The following is a 23,410-nucleotide window of genomic DNA, read 5'->3' as shown; positions in this document are numbered from 1 at the left end:
CTCCAAAGAAAATCCAATTCACTCTTTCCATCATGCATTCTTTCAAAGAGTACATAAGGACTTACTAAGTGTCATCACGGTGGCCCCAGCTGTCTTCATGGAAACAGAAGAATAGGGGAACTTGGGACATGGTTTTCCAAGATTACAGAAGTCCTGATCACTAGCGTGTGGGCTGACTAGAAACCAGGCTGTTCTGAGCCAGGTGGTTTGTTTATTATTGGGTTGGCCAAAAAGTTCATTCCGTTCGGAGTTTTCCATAACATCTTATGGAAAAACCCGAATGAACTTTTTGGCCAACCCAATACTTCTGTTTAGTCATCCTGATACTTGTCTTATTAGCCCATTTAGGCTCCGTGTTTGCTTTTGTTTTCCCATCACCCCGATATGTGCTATCATTTTACTCTCATCACTGCTGCTGTAACTATAATCCACCATGTTCAGTTTACAAAGGACAGTTCATCATTCATGTGGAAATGTATCTGATGACTTTTTCACCTAGTCCATTATGCAGGATTCCGTGATCGCCTGCTGTGCTTCCCGGTACTATAAACTCTGAGACTTTGCAGAAGAAAATTGACAAAAAGCAGAGAAAATTATGGGATTGTGGTCTTCTGTTTTAAAACATTTAATGTGTAGGGTTTTTCATCAGAGTTTTATGGAATGAATCTTCTATGCATGGAAACACATTTCTATTAGTTTCTGTATTAATGGCACATTAGTATTTACACTAATCTGATGAAATCAGGAATAATAGCAATAGTTTCTTTCATTTATCCAACAAATTTTATTAAGCACCTACTAAGTGCCAGTCACTGTTCTTAGTACCAGGGATAAAACAGTGAGTGAAATGAAGACCCCACTCTCTTGGCGATTATAATCTAGTAAAAGGAGGTGGAGAATGAGCATGGATATGATGTCAGGGGGTGACACATGTGAAGAAGGAAAAATAAAGCAGGAGAAGTAGGCAGAGAAGGTCTGGGTGCTATTTTAGGTAAAGTGGTCAGGGAAGGCCTTCTAATAAAGCAAACATATTTGGAGTGTGGATTTTTGAAGTCAAGAGTGTCCCAGGTAGAGGAACAGTCAGTGCAAAGGTTCTAAGACAGCAGAGGCTTGGCAGGTTAGAGGAAGAGGAAGAGCGAGAAGGTCAGTGTGGTGCAGTGGAGTGAGGGGGGAGGTGAGTGGTGGGAAATGAGGTCAGAAAGGCCGTCGGAGGCTGCATCCTGCAGGATCCCACAGACCATGGATAGAACTTTGGATACGGCTCAGAGCGAGCTGGGAGTCTCCTTAGAGGGTTCTGTGCAGGTTCTGAGCAGAACATGATATATTCTAAGTTCTAGAAGACCCACTCTGACTGCTGTGTGGAGAACAGATGTCAGTGTGGGCCAGGGCAGAAACAAGAGGTCAGTTGGGGCCATTGCAATAGTCCAGGCGAGAACGGGTGGATCCTCTACCAGAAGTAACATATTTGATGTTTGGCTTATATTCTCCTTGGCTTACATAAACTGGGATTTTTGTCCTCCTTGGTGAAAATAAAGTTTCCTACTCCATAGCTAACCACATGATACAGACTTTCTTAAATGGAACCTAACATTAACTAAAATTATGTTACCAATATATTCTTTTCATCCCTTTTCCCCTAACTTGACGGAAGAAATACAAGATTCTTTTTTTCTTTTCTCTGCATACAAGTCCTCCTAGCAGTTGGTCTCAAATGTTTGGGGAATTGGTACAAGATGAGATGAGGAATTGAGAACTCTGTTTTATTAAATGTTCTTTTCTTCTAGTAGAATTGGGCTTAATCACTTCCAAACTGCACATTTCAGACTTTCACAAGTTAGCCTTCAAAAGAATGCTTGTGATGCTAATTTTCAGGGATTGGATCATATCCTGAATTACAGTATCTGAAAGTTTTCATCTCGATTAACAAAAGACTGCTACTGAATTTTCACCTTGAAATCGGTTTTTAAAAAATGGAGAGAGCAAAATATGGCATTGTTACACATTGTATTATTTGTTTATAATATTCAGTGCCCCTCTCCGCAGACCAGTTCCTGCAGAACAATAATTCTTCTCCTCCTGCTAACGCTGGGCTTGACCATTTGATTTCCTTTAGCCAATGAAATGTGAATGAATGTGGCCAGTGTCATCTCTGCCAGGAGCTTTCAAAACTAATACAGGGTCTCACCACTGCTCTTTCCCTCTGCCGTGAGGTTGACGTGTCCCAGAGGGGGCTGCTCCTTTAGTCTACGTTCTGGAATAAAAACAGCACAGAGCAGAGCCCAGGTGGCCTGCAAACTGTAACTTAGGGAGAAAAAGACCTTGTTTTTGTGAAGACGCTGAGTTGGAGTTCTTTGTTACTGCAGCATAACTAAACCTCAGCTGACTGCTACAAGTATATACCTGTATTTTACCCACTTCAAATAGGTGGAGCCTTAGAGTAGGGTCGTTTCTTTCTCACAAATCACTATAGCCTGACTTGGACTTGCATAAAGGACCTGAAGAAAACTTCATTGGCATTTTGAAGATTTCTTAAGATCTCAGGTGATCACTATGTTCTCTCCAGTTTAGTGACACTTTGGGGATTTTTCTAATCCAGAAAATCTCCGAGGTGAAATCTCATTTGTGACCTTCCTCTTCAAAATCTTAACCTGGGGCAGGAATACAGACTATTTCCCCATCCTCTTGAAAATAGTAAGCTCAGTTTTGAATAACAACCTGTTGACACAAGAAGGTGGTGAAGAGAGATTTCTGGAATGCTGTGCCTGCCAGCAGACTGAGTGACGCTAGGGGAGATGGGCTGATCTCAAGTATCCCAGCTTGCCTCCCAGATCCTGGGCTGAATATTGATGAGGACTTTCAATAGCTTATCATTTCAGAGAGTGTCCTGGAGTTACTTAGAGATCTTCCTAAAGGTGAATACACATCACATACTTTGTAATTCCCCAGCTTAAAGGTCCCCAGTGGTTTACCAATGCACTGATAATAACAATCTAAATTCCTTCCCACAACCTGCAAGGTTCGGCATAAACTGGCCCCTGCCCGGCTCTCTCCCCCACGGCCAGCCTTTCTCCTCCTTTGTTCTCTCTTCTCCATGCCTACTGGTTTCCTTTCAGTTTCCCAAACACATGGAAATCTTTCCTATGTTACAGACTATGCAATTGCTGTTTCTTCCTCTTAGAACTTTCCTGATCCTTCTCTTGTTTGATTTTCCAAAGCATAGAAGACCCTGCCTGAATAGCTGGGGCTCTCCTGAGGAAGGGCATTCTGAACATCAGGCTCTCAGCAGCTCACATGCTTATCAGCTCTCAGGATAGACAGTAAAGCAGAGAAGAGGGTCGGGGAAGCCCTCTCCACCCTTGCTCCGGTTTTCTCAAACCCTTGCCCCCAGGTTACCACCACGCCTGCTCTGAAAAGGCCTGACCAATGCCGATGCAAACCACCTCATGAATCAGATGTGCTAGCTCCGATCAATATCACTAATACCCCTCTTTGTTTTCCACCTTTTCTGGCCCTTCCCAATTCAATTTTCCCCCATATTGCTGTCTAGTACTGTCTATATCACCAAAATGAGAGATCTGTAACCAAAAAGCAAATCTTTTTACGGTGGTGAGTATCTTCCTTTGTAAGATGATCATATCTTCCTTTAAGTGGCTGGAATTACCACCAGCATAGTTTCTCTTGCATAATAGGTCTACCCTGAAGTGTAGCTATTTTAAGCCATCCATATGATTGTTGTCACTCTTTGTTCCCTAACACCTACATGGATCCTATTATAAGTATCTTGGTTTCCTTTATTTCTGCAGGTCCTCACTCCAAGGGGGAAAAAAAGATGAACTATTTTATTTCTTTCATTTAATTTTCCAGACGCCTGGGGAACCGTGCTTAGAGAAATCCAAACAGAAGAAGAAAAAAGAGTGCTGTTGAAAGACGATCGGCCCCAATGCCTTTACTTGGCTTTAGAGAAAAGAAAAAGTGCTTCAGTGGGCAGTGGTCCATTTGAAAGGACAGAAGAGAAATCTCTTTTTTTCTGTGATGGTCTCCTTTACAGCCCGCAATGCTTCTCTCTACATTTTGCAAGGGGGTATCCCATGAAGCAATATGCATATGTACTCACACATACACACATACACACACATACACACATACACACACACTCCCATGTGTATGCAAGCCAAAGAATGGAAGGGCTTCTTCTGTGAGCTGGCAATAAACCTCTATACAGAGAAATACAGTGATAATGCCTGTAAGGGACTAAGCAAATACTTCATTCCTGATTATTATCCAAAACTTGAGATGTCTTGTACTCTTTTCTAAAATTTTGCCATCCTCGGCATTATCTCAATTTTATGTACTCTGAACCTTCCAATTCATTACAAACAATAGAAAAATATTACTATCGCTAACAACAAAAGACAGCATTCTGACTGCTTGTTATGCTATGTGCCAGATACTAAACGATTCATGTGAATTTTATGATATAATTTTTAAAATAGCCCTTTGAGTTAGATATGATTGCTGTCATTGTTGCTGTTATTATTATTATTATTATCATTTTCCAGATTATGAAATCAAGGCTTTGTGATTTAAATAACTTGTGCTTGAGTTTCAAATCCCAGTCACCTGACTCCAGGGCCCAAGCTCTTAGATAGACACCGGTGTTGTCTCGCTATGGAAACCACGTGGCAGAACAGAAAGCAAAAGAGCAGAAAATTCACCATTTAAGCAGTAAACCATTTTACCTAATAAACCCAATCCTACCTAGCAGGCTCTCCCCCTCTCACTGCAATATAAACTGGGACAAGCTCCCAAAGTTCTTTTCTCATTTCTCAGTTACTCTGCAGCCACATTACGTCACATGAGCCCCTATCCGTAGGAGCAATCTGTAAGTGGCTCAGCCTCATAATGAAATCCTTTGGGTAATCCCCTAAAACTCACTGGCTGGAATCCAAGAAGGAAACTTCGAATACCAAATTCTACTCTAAATGAAAAAAACATTTTAGTAAGGACCTAGAATATTTATAGTAGGTGTGAATATCCCTCTTCCCACTTACAAAAGTGATAGAAATTCTGGATGAGATATTGCCACCAAGGCAGAGAATCTTCTCCCTATCAGTATTGGGAACCAAAGAAATGCCGTGATATATTGGAGGGGAACAGCGTGGAAACAGCACGTCAGAAAAGACCTCATGAAATACTCGCCTAGAAAAAGGCAGTCTCCACACACCCAAAGTCCAGGCTTGAAATCATTTATATTTGATATCCACATAGTGGAGAGCACAGAACTCAGCTCTAAATACTAGAGAGACAGAAACATGTTGCTTGGGGGGAGTGCGATGCGACAGCCAGGCCCGGGATCGACGCTAACGTGGTCAGACACCTGCGCGATCGGCCGCGAGAATCACAGCCCGCACGGGGCTCCTGGCAGCCTCCCGGAAAATGTGACACATAGCCGGGCGGCCCACCCTGGGACATACCTGTGTACACGGAGATGTGACTCTGACTAGTGCGTGTATTAATTATTTCCAAGGCCTGGCAATAACTCTTAGGGTTTCCGTAGCAGACTATCCAGGGCAGCGCTCTGAGCTCTGCAGGAAGAGGCATGCGGAGCTGTGGGAATTCTCCCACGTGTAGCCCCAGGGTTCCCCCCAGCAGCCACCCCTCATTTCTTTAGCCACAGGTAAATAACGTCCAAAACAGGGCTGAAAATGGAATGATTCACTCACTCCCTTGAAGGGCTCCCCAAACATACACCCATCTCTACAGTTGTCCCAGCACACCACAATCTCGTCCCTCTTGCCCCATGCAGTTTTATTCCATCTGCCCTAGAGGGACACTCTGCCCCAAGAACATATATATACACCTACTTCTATAGCACACGTCCACCCGTGTTTTCCTCCCTCCTGGCCTCTGCAAATGCTTTCTCCAGGCCTGGAATGCTCTTAACCCCTCCCCCTATACTCACACCCCAGCCCTTCTTCAGAGCCCATCGGACCCTGGAATCTGCTTGCCTGTCTGTCCTCATCCCACTCACCCCCTCTCACCCCTGGGTTGTGGGAGGTGACTGTGATTAAAAAGAGAGAGCTTTGTTGTCTCGTGGATGCTCATCTCTGAAGACTGGTGAGCCTACGTCAAATGCAAAGATGCTCAGTGGGGGACCAGTGGGTGTCAGAACCCCCGCTGCCCATCCACATAGAGCTTGGCGCATCTCCACCTCTGGACCATTCTAGGTACTGGCAGGATGGCACAGACCCTGAGGAGAGACTGGGGGCATAAAAAAGAGAGGTGGGGAGAGCAGAGAAAGTGGGGGCTCATTTGAGGCTGCTCTAAGTCGATTAGAGGGTGACCAATGGGAAAAGCAGAGAACTGTTTCACACCTTCTAGAACGCTGTGTGTCTGAGAGCGCCTATCAGTGAGATTATTTTCTTGCTCCCTACGTGGTCTTTTAGACATGGTAAGATAACGGTAGAGCTCCAGAACATGCTTAGCTGCAGCAGCGTGCTTGACCCCACCTGGTTCCGTACTTTTCCAGGGCTCACTATTGGTCCTGCACACATTTTCCCTTAAATAAAGATTTGCTGCTTGCTTGATGTGTGTATGCCTTTTCTTCTGAATGGATTTCTAAGTTCCCACAGTGAATTTCTTGTATCCCACAGCCTGGAACTTAAGTATGTGCTCAGTTTATATAATTATATAATCTCTAATAAGATGTCATTTTGTAATTTCTTCCTCTGTTATTGTATTATGTAAAAACAGCAGGGTGGATTTGCAGTCACTCCATGGAATTTTTTTTCTGGGCAGCGGAGAGCGTAAAACAACATGAATTTATTACCGTAGAGTTCTGGAAGTCAGAGGTCTGAAATGGTTCTTACTGGGCTAAAATCAAGGTGTTGGCACTCCTGGAATCTCTAGGGGAGAATCTGTTTCCTGGCCCTTTCCAGTTGCTGGACGCTGCCCACTTTCCTTGGCTCATGGCCCCTTTTTCCATCTTCAAAGCCAGCAGCATAGCTTCCTCAAATCCACATCCAATTCTGACTCTCACGCATACGGATCCTGGTATATGGGTCACATCTGGATAATCTAGGATCATCTCCCCATCTCAAGATCCTCAACTTAATTACAACCACATAATTCCTTCCGCCACATGCACAGGTCCCAGGCATTAGGACACACATCTTGGGGTGGGGTGAGGGACTCATTTTTCTGCCTGCTGCAATGTAGGAGCTATTATTACTCCCAGACCCGAAGGGGAAGAAAAGGGAATGGTTTCCCAAACCCAGAATGAGTTATGGTGGTGGGGAGGTCTAAACGGGGACCCGGTGGTGGTAATAAATACCAGACCCAATCCCTTCCTACTTTGCAGAGTGTTTTTGAGATGGGCTCATTTAAAGTAGAAGCTACACAACATACAAATAAACTTAACTTTAGGGGTCTTGGGTGGAGAAAGAGAGAGGCCAGCTGAAGGAGGTGACACTCTAACACAGTGGAGAAAGTAAGAGCCCAGACTCTGGAACCAGACTGCCTGGGTTCAAATCCCAGTGTTACCATTTACTGGCTAGGTGACTTCAGACAAATCACGCCAGCCCTCTGTGGCCCCATCGGTAAAACAGGCATGATGATAAGAACATCTAGCTCACAGAGAATTTAATGAAATTGTATTTGTGGAACTCTTAGCGTGGCTAATAGTGAGCGCTATTGTTATTCTTGTTTAAGAGGTTGCAAGTGGATTTCAGTGAAAAGCCTCTCCATGCTGCAGACAGGGAAAACAAAAATGGTTTCAAAGGGAAGTTACAAGGTCAAGCACTCAGAACCACAGGTCCTGATTTTCAGACAACCTGTTTTTCACAGTGGGCAACTCGATGAGGACTTCCTCCAGACCAAGCAGGATTTACATATTTAACATGCACGTATGGAAAGGCCAGCTAGTGCTCAAAATATACCTGTCGAATGAAAGCAACAGCTCTGTGATGGATTTTAAATGTGTTCAGAAAGTCTTTGATGCACCTCCCTTGAAGAAGTGAAGGCTAATTCTCTTCCCCTGGGGTACTGGCTGGATTTAGGGATTTTCTAATGAATAGAATAAAGCAGAAGTGATGGTGTGTAACTTTGGAGACTACATCATAAAAGGCACTGCAAGGTCCTCCCTGTTCCTTCTCTTGGGTCACTCACTCTGGGGGAAATACATGGCCACATCGTGAGGACACTCAAGCAGCCTATGGAGAGACCCACAGAGGGAGGAACTGAGGCCTCCTGCCCACAGCCGTGTGAGAGCACCATCTTGAACGCAGATCTTCCAGCCCCAGCAAACCTTCAGATGAATACAGCCCCTGTAGCATCCTGACTGCAGCCTCAAGAGAGACTCTGAGCCAGACCACTCAGCTAAGCCATGCCCAGAATCCTGACCCTCAGAAACTAAGAGTAATGTTTGTTGTCTTAAATCCCTAAGTTTAGAGGTAATTTGTTATGCAGCAGTAAAAAACAGTAAAGCTCTTTTGTTGATAAGACATCAAACAAACACTCTGATTCTTTCACCAGCAGCATCTTGAAACATGTTTCAACATCATGCATATATGACTGATTATACATAGCAGGCAGTGAACCTGAATCCTTTGGGGTTTATAAAGGTATTTTCAACATGTGCATGTGTACTGCCCAGAGACCTGGGGGTACATCTAGGACGTTCTCTTTGTACAGTCTTCCTTCTGATACACAGACATGCCTTGGGATGGTGCTGGTGTAGTAGCCCTGTTACTACATTTCGCCAGCAGACACTTTTTCATCTTTGAAGGTCCTATCAAGGACTTCAGAAAATCTCCCTCATTCACTTTTAAATAAATCCCTAATTTAACAAGACCTAACTGTCATTCTCTGGCAATGTCTCACATACATGGGCCCACAAACTTACCAAGGGCTGCAGTTCATTCACTCAGCATTAATTAATTACTGATAACGAGTTAATTACTGATGGACGCACCAGGCATCAATCTTTACAAAGATGAAAAGGCATGGCCTGTGCCCTCAAGAACCTTCAGGAAAATCACTATTACATAGTCATGTACAACCATTTTGGAGTAGCATTCCAAGACCCCTGGAGGAGGGTAGGGAGACCGCGTGGACTTTCAAGAAGAGAGAATGTTTGCGCAGACTCAATTCTAACTTTTGAAAAGGATTTTTGTAGCAGCTTCAGGATCCCCCTACCCTGGCCCTGAGTGGAAAACCAGAAGAACACAGAGCGTGGTGTTTCTGATCTGCAGTATTACACAACGCCTGGTGGAGTATTCAAGTTCAACAAAAGCACCAGACAATAAAAACTGTAATCCAGGATGTCAGCATCAGCCCTGAACACCCCCTTGGTTCCTGTGAAAGGCTGAAGCCAAGGGCTCAGTGCTGGGCAGGGCGGAAGCACAGACATCTTCTCCTCGACAAGCTTTGTTCCAGGTCAGTCTGAAAGGTACACCAGGCTGCCCCAGCTCGGAGGCTGGCGGAACCCACATAACATGTGGAATTATGTATCAGTAAGAGACTTCCAGAGTGTTTATTCACTTCCCAGATTCATTCATCAGGTATGGGATTGAGAGGATTTCCCCACAGGATATGCAGAGATTAGTGTGCAGTGAAAATGCTTTTGCAACAAACGCGTCTACTAATCAGGTCCTGGATTTCGCATTCTAGCAGAACGGTGCTTGCTGCCCTTCGCTGGCATTTCTGGCAAGAACAAACATCCACGCTGACAAACAAAGCAAGCCGAAGTGTGGACATCTCTCTATCACACTGAAGAGCAGCTGTCACTTTTTCAAAGCCCACGGGCATGTTTTAATATTATGTTAGATACGTACATTTAAGATGAAACGACTTTAGGTCTTCCCGAGCCTACGAGACCTGAATGAGAAGGGAAAATACCTTCCCCCCACTGCTTTGTCTACCTGGAGTCATCATTAGATGATTTCCAGAAGCTTCTCAAGCCCGTGCTGGGTCAAAGGAATGTGTTCATTAAGAATCCGCCCCATTGGAGCTTAAAAATGCAGCTGAAGGCTCACGGGTCTCTTGAAGGGCAAGCGGAGAGCATGGCCGAGGCCGCTCCAGCGAGCTTCTTATATAAGCCTCTCTCACTGCCTCTACAGTGAGGCCAAAGCAACCAGATGAACAGCGAAAAAAATCACCCCCTCATCTGCTCTGTTCTTTGCCAAACATCTGGTGTTACATAATAAGCCACTGGGGTCGTTTTTCTTGCTTTCCTTTGCTCGCTTTTTAAAAATAGGCCTAACAATTAAATCTGGTTTTTAAACTCTAAATTTCATATATTTTCCATAAGCTCTTTGAGTGGAATGGTCTTGATTATTCTTTTCCATTAAAAACCCGTACAGGGCTTCCGTGGTGGCGCAGTGGTTGAGAATCTGCCTGCCAATGCAGGGGACACGGGTTCGAGCCCTGGTCTGGGAAGATCCCACATGCCGCAGAGCGACTAAGCCTGTGAGCCACAACTACTGAGCCTGCGCGTCTGGAGCCTGTGCTCCGCAACAAGAGAGGCTGCGATAGTGAGAGGCCTGCGCACCGCGATGAAGAGTGGTCCCCACTTGCCACAACTAGAGAAAGCCCTCGCACAGAAACGAAGACCCAACACAGCCATAAATAAATAAAAAATAAATAAATAAATAAAAATTAAAAAAAAAAAACAAACCCGTACAGTAATGCTCCGAGCAGAAACCTCTAAAATAAAGCTGAGAACCAAGAAGGGAACCTCTGATCCTTCCGCAGCGTCTTCAGAGGTCCGTTCCTCACGGCAAGCAGCTCAGAACAGTAAGGAAGATAAAAACGTGCCAACGGCCGTAGCCGCCAATGACCTCCACTCTGAGGAACACTTGCTTCTGCCCAGTGGCTCAGTTTTACACAAAGGGGAATGATACCTACACCTCAAGGAATTTCTTTTTTGTTTAGTTCCTTACAATTTTTCAAAGCACCTTGAGACAGGACAATGGGCTAGAACTTGCTCTCAGGTCACAGCTGACCATAAGGTCGCCAAGTCCTTGGTCAAACACAAGGTGTGGCCATGAGGTGGGAGTCTCCAGGTTTTCTTCCTCTCCCTCCCCTCCCCCCCTCCTCATAGAACCCGCTCCAGGCCCGAGGCCAGCCTCCTTTAATTTTCCAGGAACGGGTGTGTCTTTTCCCTTCCCTGGCTATTCTCTTTTCTGCCTCCTGGTTACTCACCCAGCTCACTGACTGCCATCCACTTACCCCTAAAGAAACGAGCACGCGAGAAAATACAGTGAAACACCGTGTCTCGGGCACTGTGGCAGGAACATTCTCTTTAAGGAACATATTATCCCCTTATTGTGGAGAAACTGAGGCTCAAGAAGATTAAGTAACTTGCCTGCCAAGTAGCTGAGCTGGAATTTGAATTCAGGTCTGTGGATAGAAGTGGCCATGTAAAGTCATGGTTAAGAGCTTGGCTTTTGAAGTCAGCAGAGCTGGGTGCAAATTTGAACTTTACCACTTAACTGTGTCACTTTTGGCAAATCATTAAATTTCTCTAAGCCTCACTTTCCTTATGTGTAAAATGGAGATAATGATAAAAGTGTCTCCACAGGGTTTTGTGATAATGAGAAAATGAAGGTAAAGTACTTGGTAGAGTGACTGGCGTGCTGGAAGTTTTCAATAATTATAAGCTATCGTTATTAGTATCCACTAGATTTGCTATATACCACTCCAGTGCACAACTTCCACAAGAACACTTGGCCTTTTGCTGTTAGGCTTTAAACAAAATACCTTAGTTAGTCTATATGTAGTAGCAAGTAACAAAAACCCAATGAAGAGTTACATAAACCATAGGGATTTTTATTCTTTGCTCAACAAGAAGTTTGAAAGTAGAGCGTCCTAAGGTAGGTTTGGTGATTTAATGATACCATCGGGGAATCAGGCTCATTATGGCTGCCACAGCTCCAGACATCACATCTTCATGTGATAGAATGGAAAGGAAAAGGACAAAAACAACGTTCTCCTCATATTCTTCTCTCTTATCAGGAAGGAAAACCTTTTTCAGTTGCTTCCTGCAGACTTTACATTATATATCCTTGGTCAAAGGTGATCATATGTCTGGCAAAGGAGAATGGGATTGCCATGGCTGCGTACAAACTTTTTCTATAAAGGGTCAGATAGTAAATAATTTAGTCTTTGCAAACTATATGGTCTCTGCCACAAGTAGTCAATTCTGCTGTTGAAGCATGAAAGCATCTGTAGACAGGAGGTAGACAAATGAGTGTCTGTGTTCCAATAAAATTTTATCAAAAGAGTCAGCAGCTGGATTTGGACAAGTCCTCCCTTGGACCAATCATGATTCATTGGTGGGTGTCACTTGAGTACATGGTCACCCAGATGAAAGTTGGCTTCCATTAGCAAGGAAAAAAGGAGAATGGGTGTTAGGCAAGTTATGCCTCAGGGATAGTGGTCCTATAAGACTCTGGGGAACAGGACAAATCTGAAGATGTGAGGAGCAGGATGGAACTGTCAGGAAGCTAGAGGTTACACTGATGCAGAGATGGGCAGGTGCACACTTTCAAGGCCCCCCCGCCCCCGTTGTCTACACCAGTGGTTCAAACTGCTTTGGAAGAGCCCTAGGATTCCTCAGAGGTGCCTGGGGCATGTACACAAGGGACCACAGTGAGGCAGCCAGCTGCAGGCCCCTGCCTCCACAACTCTGGCCAGAGACCTCTTACTTTTATCTGTTCTACATACAGGCACACCTCAGAGATATTGTGGGTTCAGCTCCAAACCACTGCAATAAAGCGAATCTTGCAATAAAACAAGTCACAGGAACTTTTTGGTTTTCCAGTGCACGTAAAAGTTATGTTTATACTACTGTAGTCTATTAAGTGTGCAAAAGCATTATGCCTAAAAACGCAGCGTATGTACCTTAATTTTAAAATACATTATTGCTAAAACATACTAACCATCATCTGAGCCTTCAGCGAGTTGTAAGCTTTGCAAGAGTAGTGTCAAAGATCACTGATCACAGATCACCATTACAAATATAATAATTATGAAAACGTTTGAAATACTGCAAAAATTACCAAAATACGACACAGAGACATGGAGTGAACAAATGTTGTTGGAAAAATGGCACTGATAGCCTTGCTGGTAGGATTGCCACATACCTTCAATTTGTAAAAAACACAACACCTGAGAAGGGTAATAAAGTGTAGAGCGGGGGAAAAAAAGAGTTATGCCTGTATTGCATTTCTGTTTGTGGGGCCTTTATAGGAGGGAGCAGGAGAAAATCTCTAATAAAAAAAGATAAAAGCCTAAAAGATAAAGACCTATCGACCCATAAAACATCCCTTTCTAATTATATCTCCCATGATTTTATTAAATAAACTCTGCCCCCAGGAGATGGAGGCAAGTATTTCTCAAGTTATTCCACCCTTTTCCCTTTCCTTCAACTTTGCCCCCCAGCTCATGTGCAGACCAGGACTCCCCTCTTAATTCTCCTCACACAGAAAGTTTCCCCAACATACAAGGCTCCTTGTCAGCCTAACACAATCATTTTGCATGTAACACACTTAGTGTGAAAGGGAATATAGAAGTAAAAGACACAGTCTCTTTCCTCACATTTCATAATCTGGTTGTACAGAAAGAATATAAATGAAAGTTGAGGATAAGGTGATGAGCATGGTTAGAATATATATATTTAGAAAAACAATGTGTACTTCTAAATGAGTTTTACCCTGCCTGCATCCCTGGGAGTACATGCTCTCCAATAAGGCGGCCAGGACTCACCTCCTGGGGGAATTTTCTCTTTTGGAATTACATTTAGATCCAGTTTTCAAGCCACAGAAGAAAACCAGACTCTTTCAGTTAGAGTGTATCCTATTTCCTTTTACCAAAAGCAGTTTCTCTTACCTTGATCGCTGGCTTTTTCACTGGACTCCAAATGACTTCTGGATGGTTCCAAACATCATATTCGCCTTCAAAAACAGCTTGTCAGGATTGAAGGTATGAACAGACGTGCCTCGGGTTCTGAAGGCGATTCCTCGGAAGATGCCTCCCTCTTTCCTTAGGGTGATGCCATCTCCGCAGCCATGGCCGGACTCCTGAAAACATGACAGAGCAGGGAAGCCTCTTCAGCTGGCCCAACCAAGGAGGGGTCTCAGACGGTAACGGGTAGAGGTGGGCCTTGAATTCGGGTGAGGTTTGATTAAGAACAGGAATAAAGATTCAGAGATGGAGAAGCACTTTAATTCTACACCTAGACTCTGAAACCTCCATTCAAATCCTGGTTTTGCCATTTACTAGCTGTGGACCGTGCACTATTTACTTAACCTCTCCGGACCTCAACCTCCTCATCTATGAAATGGGAATAATAAGACTACCTCTCAAGGCTGTTGTTGAGGATTAAATGAGTTAATACAGGTAAAACACTAAATATGACGTAAATGTGTGCTGTTGTCAGTATTATTAGTCCCCGATATTAAAAAGTTTAGTCCAATCAACATAAAAAACCTGACCCTTTCATTTAAATCAGCCCTTCTCTCCTTCTGCCAACAGCTGGAAGCTGGCTTAGGTTTGGGGACTTGTGGTTGGGGGTCGGGGAACGTAGTCAGTGTTTGTTTCTTCCTCTCGGATCTTCCAGTCACTGGCTGGTGGTTCAGGTCTCTCAGGGCCCAAAGAACAAAGTTCTTCAGGGAAGGCTCAGTTGTAATTAGGGGTTGGTGGCAGACATTCAGATGTTGGCTCTTTCTCTTGTGGGGTCCTTCTGTGGGGTTTTTTCCACAGTTGGAGGTTCCCTCCCATGGGCAGCCTCGGCTGGCAGGCCACCCTGCCCACACGGGTCCTTGTTCCTACTTCTCACTGTGGCCCCGGCCCTGCCTGGGGAAATAGGTCCACTTTGCCAACAGGAAGACTAGCTGGTGATGTGTGCCTTGCCAGCTCTTGGAAGAGAGTCTGGTCCAAATACCTCCTTCTCTAGCCGCTGCAAATGGTTCTCTCTACTCTGAAGTCACCTTGGTCCCCGTGTCCCCCAGACTCCAGGAGACACCTGCAAGGTCTCCAGGTGGTTCTCTGGAGCCCTCCTCACCTATCTGAAGATAGGTGCGAAAGCACAACAGGTCGACATTTTTCTAATAAAATGTTCCCTGCTGGCCTTACCTGGGTCCTTAGCCTCCCATCGCACAGCCTGGAGTTGAGGGGTGGCACTGTCCCTCCAGCAATCCCACAGAGATGGCCTGCACCTCACTGGAGAACGTGGGCGGCAGTTAGCGGGCTCTTAGATTGTTCCGTGTTTGAGTCTGAGCAGAAACTCCAGCACGTGTGCGTAGGAGTCCCCCCCTCTATCGTCCTGTCACAGGTGGATGAATGCTAGGTTGGAGCAGCCTAGAAGCACTGTGGGAAATTCCCCGGAGGGCAGCTTAGGGGGCCCAAGGGAAGGGCTTGACTACCAGGGAATGGAATTTGGGCTTGGTGGTGTAGACAATGGGAAGCCTAGGGGTGTTTCTCTCTCCTTCTCCGTTGTAGGAAAGTGCCCCAAGTCACCATCTTGCCCTCACATCCTCTGATCTTTCTCTCTCCCGGAGTCAGGTGGCCCCAGGGAACCCTCAGAACATTTTGTTTAAAATCGAAAAGGAGTGGCAAGCACGTGCTTGTGTGTTTGTGTGTGTGTGAGTGTAGTGGGGGGTTGGACTGCGGTGGGGGACGTGAGACCAGCCACGAGCCAAGGAGAAAAGTGAAGGCAGAGAAAAAATTCCAGTGAGCAGAGAGAAAAGTCGGCCCTCCAACCCTCACACACTAAATGAGGACGCCGGGCGTGCAGCGGGGTCAAACGAGGTCAGAGGAGCTTTGCTCTCTGTGCGCGCCTGGAATTAAGGGCATCCCAGGACAGCTGCGGGCCGGGAGGTTCCCCAGGTCCTCCTCCACCTAGCGGGTTAGGATCCCAGGACTCCGGTGCAGGGAAGAATCCTCCGAAACGGTGGTGGTATAGGTCTTTTACCCCCCAAAAGGAGGCTGCAGATTGCTTCTCTGGAGGGGGAGGCTCTCAAGAAGAGAGACAGAGAATAATAGTCGATGTGTTTGTGTTAATATGCCTCTTTCAGAATCAATTCCCAGTAGAGGGGCTGTGAAACAAAACAAAAAACAACAACAAAAAAACACAGCTGAAAACATCACTATACCTGCTTCAATTACAGGCCCCGAATCCTGATTCTCCGAGTGGGGGACAAAGAGAGACGCCATCGAGGCGTGCAACTCTCCCAGAGGAATCCCGAAATCGGAGCGGTGCGGGCGGCCGGCCTGGGAGCGCCCCAGGCCCGGGTGTGTCTATGTTCATTAAAACTTTTGCAGGAGGGATACGCGGGCTCCGGCCTCCCCGCGCGCCCCGCGCAGATCCCGGCCAGGGCACCAGCAGCGCGGCACTGCCACCTTGTGGGCGCCGGCCGCCCGGGCGCCGGGCGCCGAGCGCAGGCTGCAGTTGGCGGGGCGGGCGACGGCCGAGAGCCCCGCGCGTCCGGCACCCGCAGGAACGCGCCGCGGAGCGGGAGCCGCGGGAGCCCGCGGGGGCGGGGCCGGGGGCGGGGCGCGCCGGCGCCGGTCACGTGGGTTAGCAACAGGCAGCAGCCAATGGGAGCACGAGTCAGGTGGTGCGTGCGTTCGCCGCCGCCGGAGAGGCCAGGCGGGAGTGGAGGCTTCCGTGCGCCCCGGGCTGAGTTGGGCCGGGAAAAGGCTTCCTAAAAGGGTGCGCCTCTCGGGCGGGGAGCCCCTGGCGGTGGAGGGGCGGGCGAGAGACTGAAAATAGCAGAGAGTTTTAAAATAGGACTTTCCCACTCGTAGGACCCAAAACAGTGACCCTGGAGGGCGGTGGGCGGCGGCGGGGTGGGAAGCAGAGGAAGAGCAGCAGAAACCCCGCCCCGAGCCTGGGTCCGGGTGCACCCCCTGCATCAGTCTTGCCAAAGCCTTGGGGCTGGAATTGCCACTTGGATCCACATAAGGGGATTAAGACAAAAAGAATAGTGAGGTTCCTGGCAGTGCCCTGTCCCTGTTGGCAACTTCGCCCTGCCTGTAACAGGTAGGGAAGACACGCACGGTCTTGAAGCCCTCACGGAACCCAAGACTTAGCCCCAAGAGGCCGAAGCAGAAGAAAGTCGGGAATGGGGTCAAAAGAAAATGTCAGCTTAGTAGTTGGTTTTAATTATTATAAATGGAAAAGCCACATCCAAAAGTACATCTAATGACTTTTACCGTAGTCCCACCATGTCGACATAAACCAGCCCACCCCTAAACGCAGAGAAGACCATAACACAAAATGTCAGAGGTGTATTCCAGAGCATGGGCGAACCCAGGACCAACAGAGACAAGCATGTTTTCCATCAGATTCTCGCTCTTCTGGTTTCATGGTCAAGCACACACTTGATCTCGGTAACAGGGCATTTCTCTTTCTCTGTGTGTGTGTCTCTCTCTTATTGCCTTATAATGTTCTCCTGGAAGCTCTTTTACTTCATTTTTGTTGTTTGGGAGTTCACCTCGTGTTTTCTTCCTCTGAAATGAATATAGGGCGTAGATGGCCTCAGAAGGGCATCTAATCCATTGCCCTGCCTCAAGGCACTTTGAAAGACTATAAACTGTGATACTGTTGTAAAGTGTTATTGTAGAGACAAAAATATCTCAAAACCCACAGGATCTAGCCATTCCTATTCTTAAAGTAACTTAAGGAAAGATGTTGTACGGTACTCTTTAATAACCTACTACAAATGCTAACCACTTTGGGTAAGATATAATAAGAACTTTCTGATCCCAGGTTTTATTTGTTTCTATTTAAGCTCATTCAGGGTCAGGCTACCCCAGAGGGCAGTCGAACATCTGCCCAGCAGCTTATGGGCAGGATGTGCACTTCCCTCTGTCAGGAACAGAGATCAGTGGTGCCAGCTGCCACCGGGAACCTTGCCTGGTGCCCAGGCCCTGTGGGGATTTGCCAGGGCAGCTCTGAGAAGGAGATCCACTCTGAGTCATATTTTCTTCTTTTAGTCCAACGCTGCCAGCTGAGTTCATTGATTCACTCAGTGAACAGCCCTTGTGCATTACTGTGTGTGGAAATAAATCTACTGTACTTGATGGTTATATTTATGCAAATTTGATACAGTATTTGGTTTTTTAATGTATCATACTCTCAAGTCCTTGGCCAGGAAAGGGTTTTGAAGATGTCAAGAAGATTCAACGAATATTTATTGAGCTCTAAGTAAGTGCCAGGCCTTCGTTTAGGTACTGGGGATACAGCATTGCAGCAAGGAACTTGCATAAAGAAATAGACTCATGAGGAAAGGAAGTAAGGATGGATGCACCCGTTTCCATGGTCCAGGAGTCAGTCCCCTGCCCCACGCTAGCTGACTGTTGCTCCCTTTTATTCTGCTCCCTCAAACTCCTCTGTTTCAGCCCCACATTCTTTGGGGGGACTTCTTGAATCATGGAGTAATTAGGTCACCCACATGTTCAATATTATTAAACAATGTGACACAATAGGAAAAGTCATGGGCTGGGAATAAAAAACAACTCTACCTGGTTCCAGCCCTGGTTCTGTCACTTGATGAAATCCATACGTCTCTACAAATCTCTTAAGCTTTGAATCTTGGTTCCCACATCCCTAGAATGGGATGATTCTTGCTTTGCAATTCCACAGGGTCAAGATTCGAGGCGTCGGTTTTCTCATCTGTAAATTGAGGGGTTTGACGTAGATTTAAAGCTTGCATACTTTCTTTAGAAGTGGATTCTCCTTTTGAGATAAAATCTAACCTAAAACCCCAACATATAAAACTGATGAAGACAGGCTTGCTCTAGTGGCCCTAAGGGAGAAGGCGCAGAGTCCTACATACTCTCTTCCCCCATCCTTAGAAGGCCCTTGAGGCACCTGTGTGGGACTCTAGGGTTCCACTGAGCACAGTGTGAAACCTGCTGTGTTAGATGATTATGTTTAAAGTACCTTCCAGTCTTAAAATTCTACAAATCAGAATGTTCCAATATCGTGTGTTTCTATGATAAGATTTAACCCCCATTTTCTTCCTTCATTAATTAATATGTTGTGGGAGATAGGCACCAACTTTACTAAAACCAAAATACATTTCATTACTCTCTTCCTATTTGTGAAGTCAATCTTTCTGTCACAAAACGAAATTAGATTTTGATGAAACATCGTATCCTGTAATGAGAAGAACCCCAGACTGGGAGTGACAAGATGTGTGTGCTAACCCTGGCCTTGCCTTTAACTAGCTCCCCACCCTTGGTCAAGTCAAGGAAACTTACTAACCCAGCCAAATCAATAAAATTAAGAAGCTGGGTGACTTAGTAATCATAGGATTGCTCCTGATCATTTCTGGACTCCATGCCCTAATGAGTTTCTCTAAATTCAATAACGTTCACATTCCACCCTGCCTACAGGCCAAGTCTCTCCATCACACGCTCCTTGGTATATATACTCACCCTATTTGGAGAGGAAGGGGAGGCGGGTGGGAAAGAAGACAAATTAGGTTGTAAATGACACCATCAGGACATCGAGCTAGAAATATCCACTGAACCACTGCTGTGTTCGCCCAGGTGGTTGGAGCTCACAACGTGCCTCGACCTCAACTCACCAAGCGGGATCCACGTCTCCATTAATAAGGGTCCTACTAGGCACTGGATGCAGTGTGGGCGTTCATGAGGGCAAACCAGAAAATCCCAGGGTTTGGGGAATGTTTCAAGGAAACAGTCTGGGTTACGTATCCAGGACCTGGGGTTGGACCAAGAGGAAGGACCCCACAAGAGGCAAGCAGTCTGATTCACTGCCTCCAAGCACGCACGTCCCGGGAAAAGGCAACAGGCCCTGCCTGGGAAGCCAGGGAACCTCAGGGGTGGACACAAGAACAACAGCTCTGGTCAGGGCTGTGACTTGGTTATAAGTTAACTTTATGGGTCACCGAGTGTCTGGAAATAGACTATAAAAAGAAGAAAGGGTGGCCCAAGCAGCTTTGTGTCGGAAATGGCTGTGACCAGTTGCTTCTAGAAGGGAGGTGTATTGACTGCAATAAAACTTGATGGGCTCAGCACTGGTCTGTTAAGGCTGGAATCAGAAGTAAACTTTGGACCTGAGTAATAGGTATGAAGCTGTGCCTAAAAGTGGGAGCAGAGGGGATTTTTGTCCCAAGCGGTAAACAATATGGTACCCAACTGATGCACATGATCTACCTTCTTTGTGACCTCTAATCCCATGATCCTGTCTACAGGCAGCTCTTTTAGGTTAATCTCACGGTCCACACAAATTGGTACAGTTTGACTCTCACTGTAATGGCTTTAAAAAAAACAAAACAAACAAAATAAAAACTCCTTGTTGGTCTTGGAATGGCAAAACATTTAAGGTAAAAATAAATAAAAACATCAGCCTCGGAGACTTGCTGTACTTAACTGTCTGTTCTGGAGGAAACAGTGCGTTGCATTTCATGTTACCTTATCTCCAACCACCCAACTTTAGCCTCCTCCAGCTGGTCAACAATTATTTATTAAGCACAGACTTTCAAGTCATCTGGTGTCAGAGAGCAGACCATCCACAGTTGTAAGCAACGAATAAAACAAGATTCTGCCGGAAATATTTCAAAAAACACACATCATTTTTTTCACTTGATCTTTTTTTCAATGTTTGTGGGAGGCGTATTACAAATTTGACTCAAAGTACAATGTAGGAAAGCGCTGAACTGAGTTTCCCAAGGCCAAGGAGCTCATCTTAACTCTCACTATCTCTAGCTGTGTGGCAATCAGAACATAAGCCCATATCTCTGAGCCCCGGTTTGTTTATCCAAAAGATGAGGGAGGTTGAACTGGGCCATATTCCATATCACAGAGCTCAGCTATCATCATCGTTAATGTTTCCTGAGACAAGCACTTTGCCTTCTTTATCAGATATTCCTTGTAACAACCCTATGATGTATGTATTATTATTTTCCCCATTTTTCAGATAAGGAAACTGGGCTGAGAGAGGTTTTGAAACTTGTCCAAGGTCACACTATGAGTAAGTGACAAATCCGGCATTTGAACCTACTTTTCTCCCAGATGCCAAGTTGCATCCACTGTTTCACATTACTGAACTGCTTTAGAGTTCACCCAGGAAAGAGGGCACCTAATGTTTAATTTATGTCGGAATTTCACCTCGACTTCCTCAGGGCTGCCAAGAGAGATCACCTCTACGTTGGTTACCACTCTCTCATCTTTAGAGAAGCACCCATAAGTGGTTGCTGGGGCAGAAGAGGGTGGAAACATTACCTGGGGAGCCAGAGGTGCTGGGGGGACAGCACGCCCAGCCCTCCGAGGATTGAAGAGGAGAGTAAACTTTTGTCTAGTGAGTGTGCCCCAGCATTCAGAATCCATGAGGCCACAACTGCCCAGAAATGACCAAGGCAAGAGTGACAAGGGGAGCTCAGTGATGCCTGACCAAGACCTTCCTGTCACTTCCCCTCACACACCCCCCTTAGGCAAAGCCTGGCATCTAAATCTCCTGGTGGGTGTGCAACCAACATGATGCCATGTATGTAGCCAAGTACAGCTAAGAAATAGCAACAGAACCCTCCTTCTCAGGAAGCTGGGGTGTCCAGAATGGGGGACGGGGCTGCCCAATTAGGTGTCTGGTTCCCCCACCCCTGGGGTCACTGCTCCTGCATGGACACCCTGCAAAACATCTACGTGCTCCATCAGACGACAAATAGGGCCCCACCTGCCTCGTGACCAAAGACTTAGATTCCCTGGAATAAAACAATCCCATTGAGTCTCCACAGACCTTGGGGAATGTTTGGGTTTCCATGATGTTGAAAATGAAAAATAGCAATGTATACAAGGAGGGGCCGTCATGATCCAGAGATGGATGAGACACAGTCCCTGCTCTTAAAAACTCACTGTCTAGTGGGGTCCACCAGGGCTCCCTTCCCCTTAGGGCCTCTTGGGTTAATCCAGTTATCCTAAGACCAGAAAAAAAATCATGCGTAAAAGATAAGCATAATTTTTTAAGTACACAAATTATTAACATGTATTTAATGGATTAAGTAGAAAAGAATCAGTTGAGAAATGTCAACCTCAAGAAACTGCACATTTTGTCTTGAAATACTAGGGCTGTCAGAAACAATAAAAAATAATCTCATTCATTATCAAGAAAGAGGAAGCAGCTATGCATATTCTCAAGAATAACAGTGGAAGAGCTAATTCTCCTTTACTTGTTTATATTAGATTAATCTTGATCTGTATTGAGGATGTAAATTACACTTCCTCCAATAAATTCAATTTTGCAGACAAAGATGTACTTCTTTTCCAATCTATTTTTAGTTGCTTGAAAACTGCCCCACATTTTGCTGACCACATATGAATTATATGAACCCCCCTACCAGCTCCCTGAGGTGATAATTTCCATTTGGGGAATCCCCCTGGAGGAATGAGGGAATATTCCAGCGGAAAGAACTCTGATTTCCATGTTAGGAGACCGAGAATTGATTCTAGCTCTGCCCCTAACTAGATGTGAACTTACAGACAAATTACTTCACCTCTCTAGTTCCGTGTACAGTGAGGAAGTAAAATTAGATGATATCTTTCTAAGATTCCTTCCAGCTCTAAAATTATGTCTTTGCTCAATCCTCACGAACAAAAGCAGGGAGTTTCTTCTGCGTGAGAACATTGGGTAGACGGGGAGGAAAGGCAAAGGGGGCTCTGGGAACTGGAGGCTGAGCCAGGGACCCTGGAAGCAAGCACATAAAAAAGAGCCCGCGGCAAAGGCTGCTGCCTAATTCGCTGGAAATTCCCTGGGTGGATTCCTGGAGCACACACTGAAGATCGGCGCAGTGGGATGCTATGAGATGTGACATTGAGTAGACCTATTTATTGTCCTCTGAATCAGGAATATTTTCATGAAGAGAAGGGACAGTTAAAAAAAAAAAAATGCAGCAAGGGTGAGGAGTTTAATAAGGAATGATACCTCGGTGAGAAGAGACCCATCTTCCATTCCAGTGGCAATAGAGGCTACTCACAGGGCTCTTACGCCTCCCTTTGGTGTGATAGGAGTTCTGGGTCAAGATGCGCACCCACAAGAAAACCAAACCCCTAGGAAACGCCCATGTTGAGATATAAGAGAACAGTAGCAGTGGAAGCAACCACAACCAAAAGGGCTGACCCGAGAAAATATTCATTATTTCAAAGGAGACATCAGAGGCCCCAGATTCCAGGCACAGGGAAAGGGGAGCCTTCGGGAGGAGGGAAGAGGTGCTCCAGGCAGTCTGCCGTGGGTAATTCACAGGCAATGCTTGTTCTCACCTTCCCTACAGTTAGTGTTCATGACTCCCCTCCCCTGGGTTCCTAGCCTGGAAGAGAGGGGATTTTCACATTACAGCCAGAGCGCCCTCCAGCCGCCCTCCAGCAGGGCTCTGTCGTCCCCCCG

General features: G+C 45.8%; 1 long non-coding RNA gene across 7 annotated transcripts in view; it reads right to left on the bottom strand.

The window, feature by feature from the left end:
• Window positions 1-16,529, bottom strand: part of LOC309638851 — a 192,258-nt gene extending 175,729 nt beyond the window's left edge. For 6 of the 7 annotated variants that reach the window (XR_014251344.1, XR_014251345.1, XR_014251346.1 and 3 more), the window contains exons 1-2: window positions 16,155-16,529; window positions 13,891-14,081 (exon numbers count right to left, since the gene is read on the bottom strand). This is a non-coding gene — a long non-coding RNA (uncharacterized lncRNA). The other variant, XR_014251350.1, reaches the window with a different exon arrangement.
• Window positions 16,530-23,410: the final 6,881 nt, after the last annotated feature.

Source organism: Balaenoptera physalus (genome assembly GCF_965194825.1).
Source record: "Balaenoptera physalus genome assembly, chromosome: 11".
Lineage (NCBI taxonomy): Eukaryota > Metazoa > Chordata > Mammalia > Artiodactyla > Balaenopteridae > Balaenoptera > Balaenoptera physalus.
The sequence above is the reverse complement of the archived record's forward strand: the minus strand, read 5'-3'. Positions and strand labels throughout refer to the sequence as shown.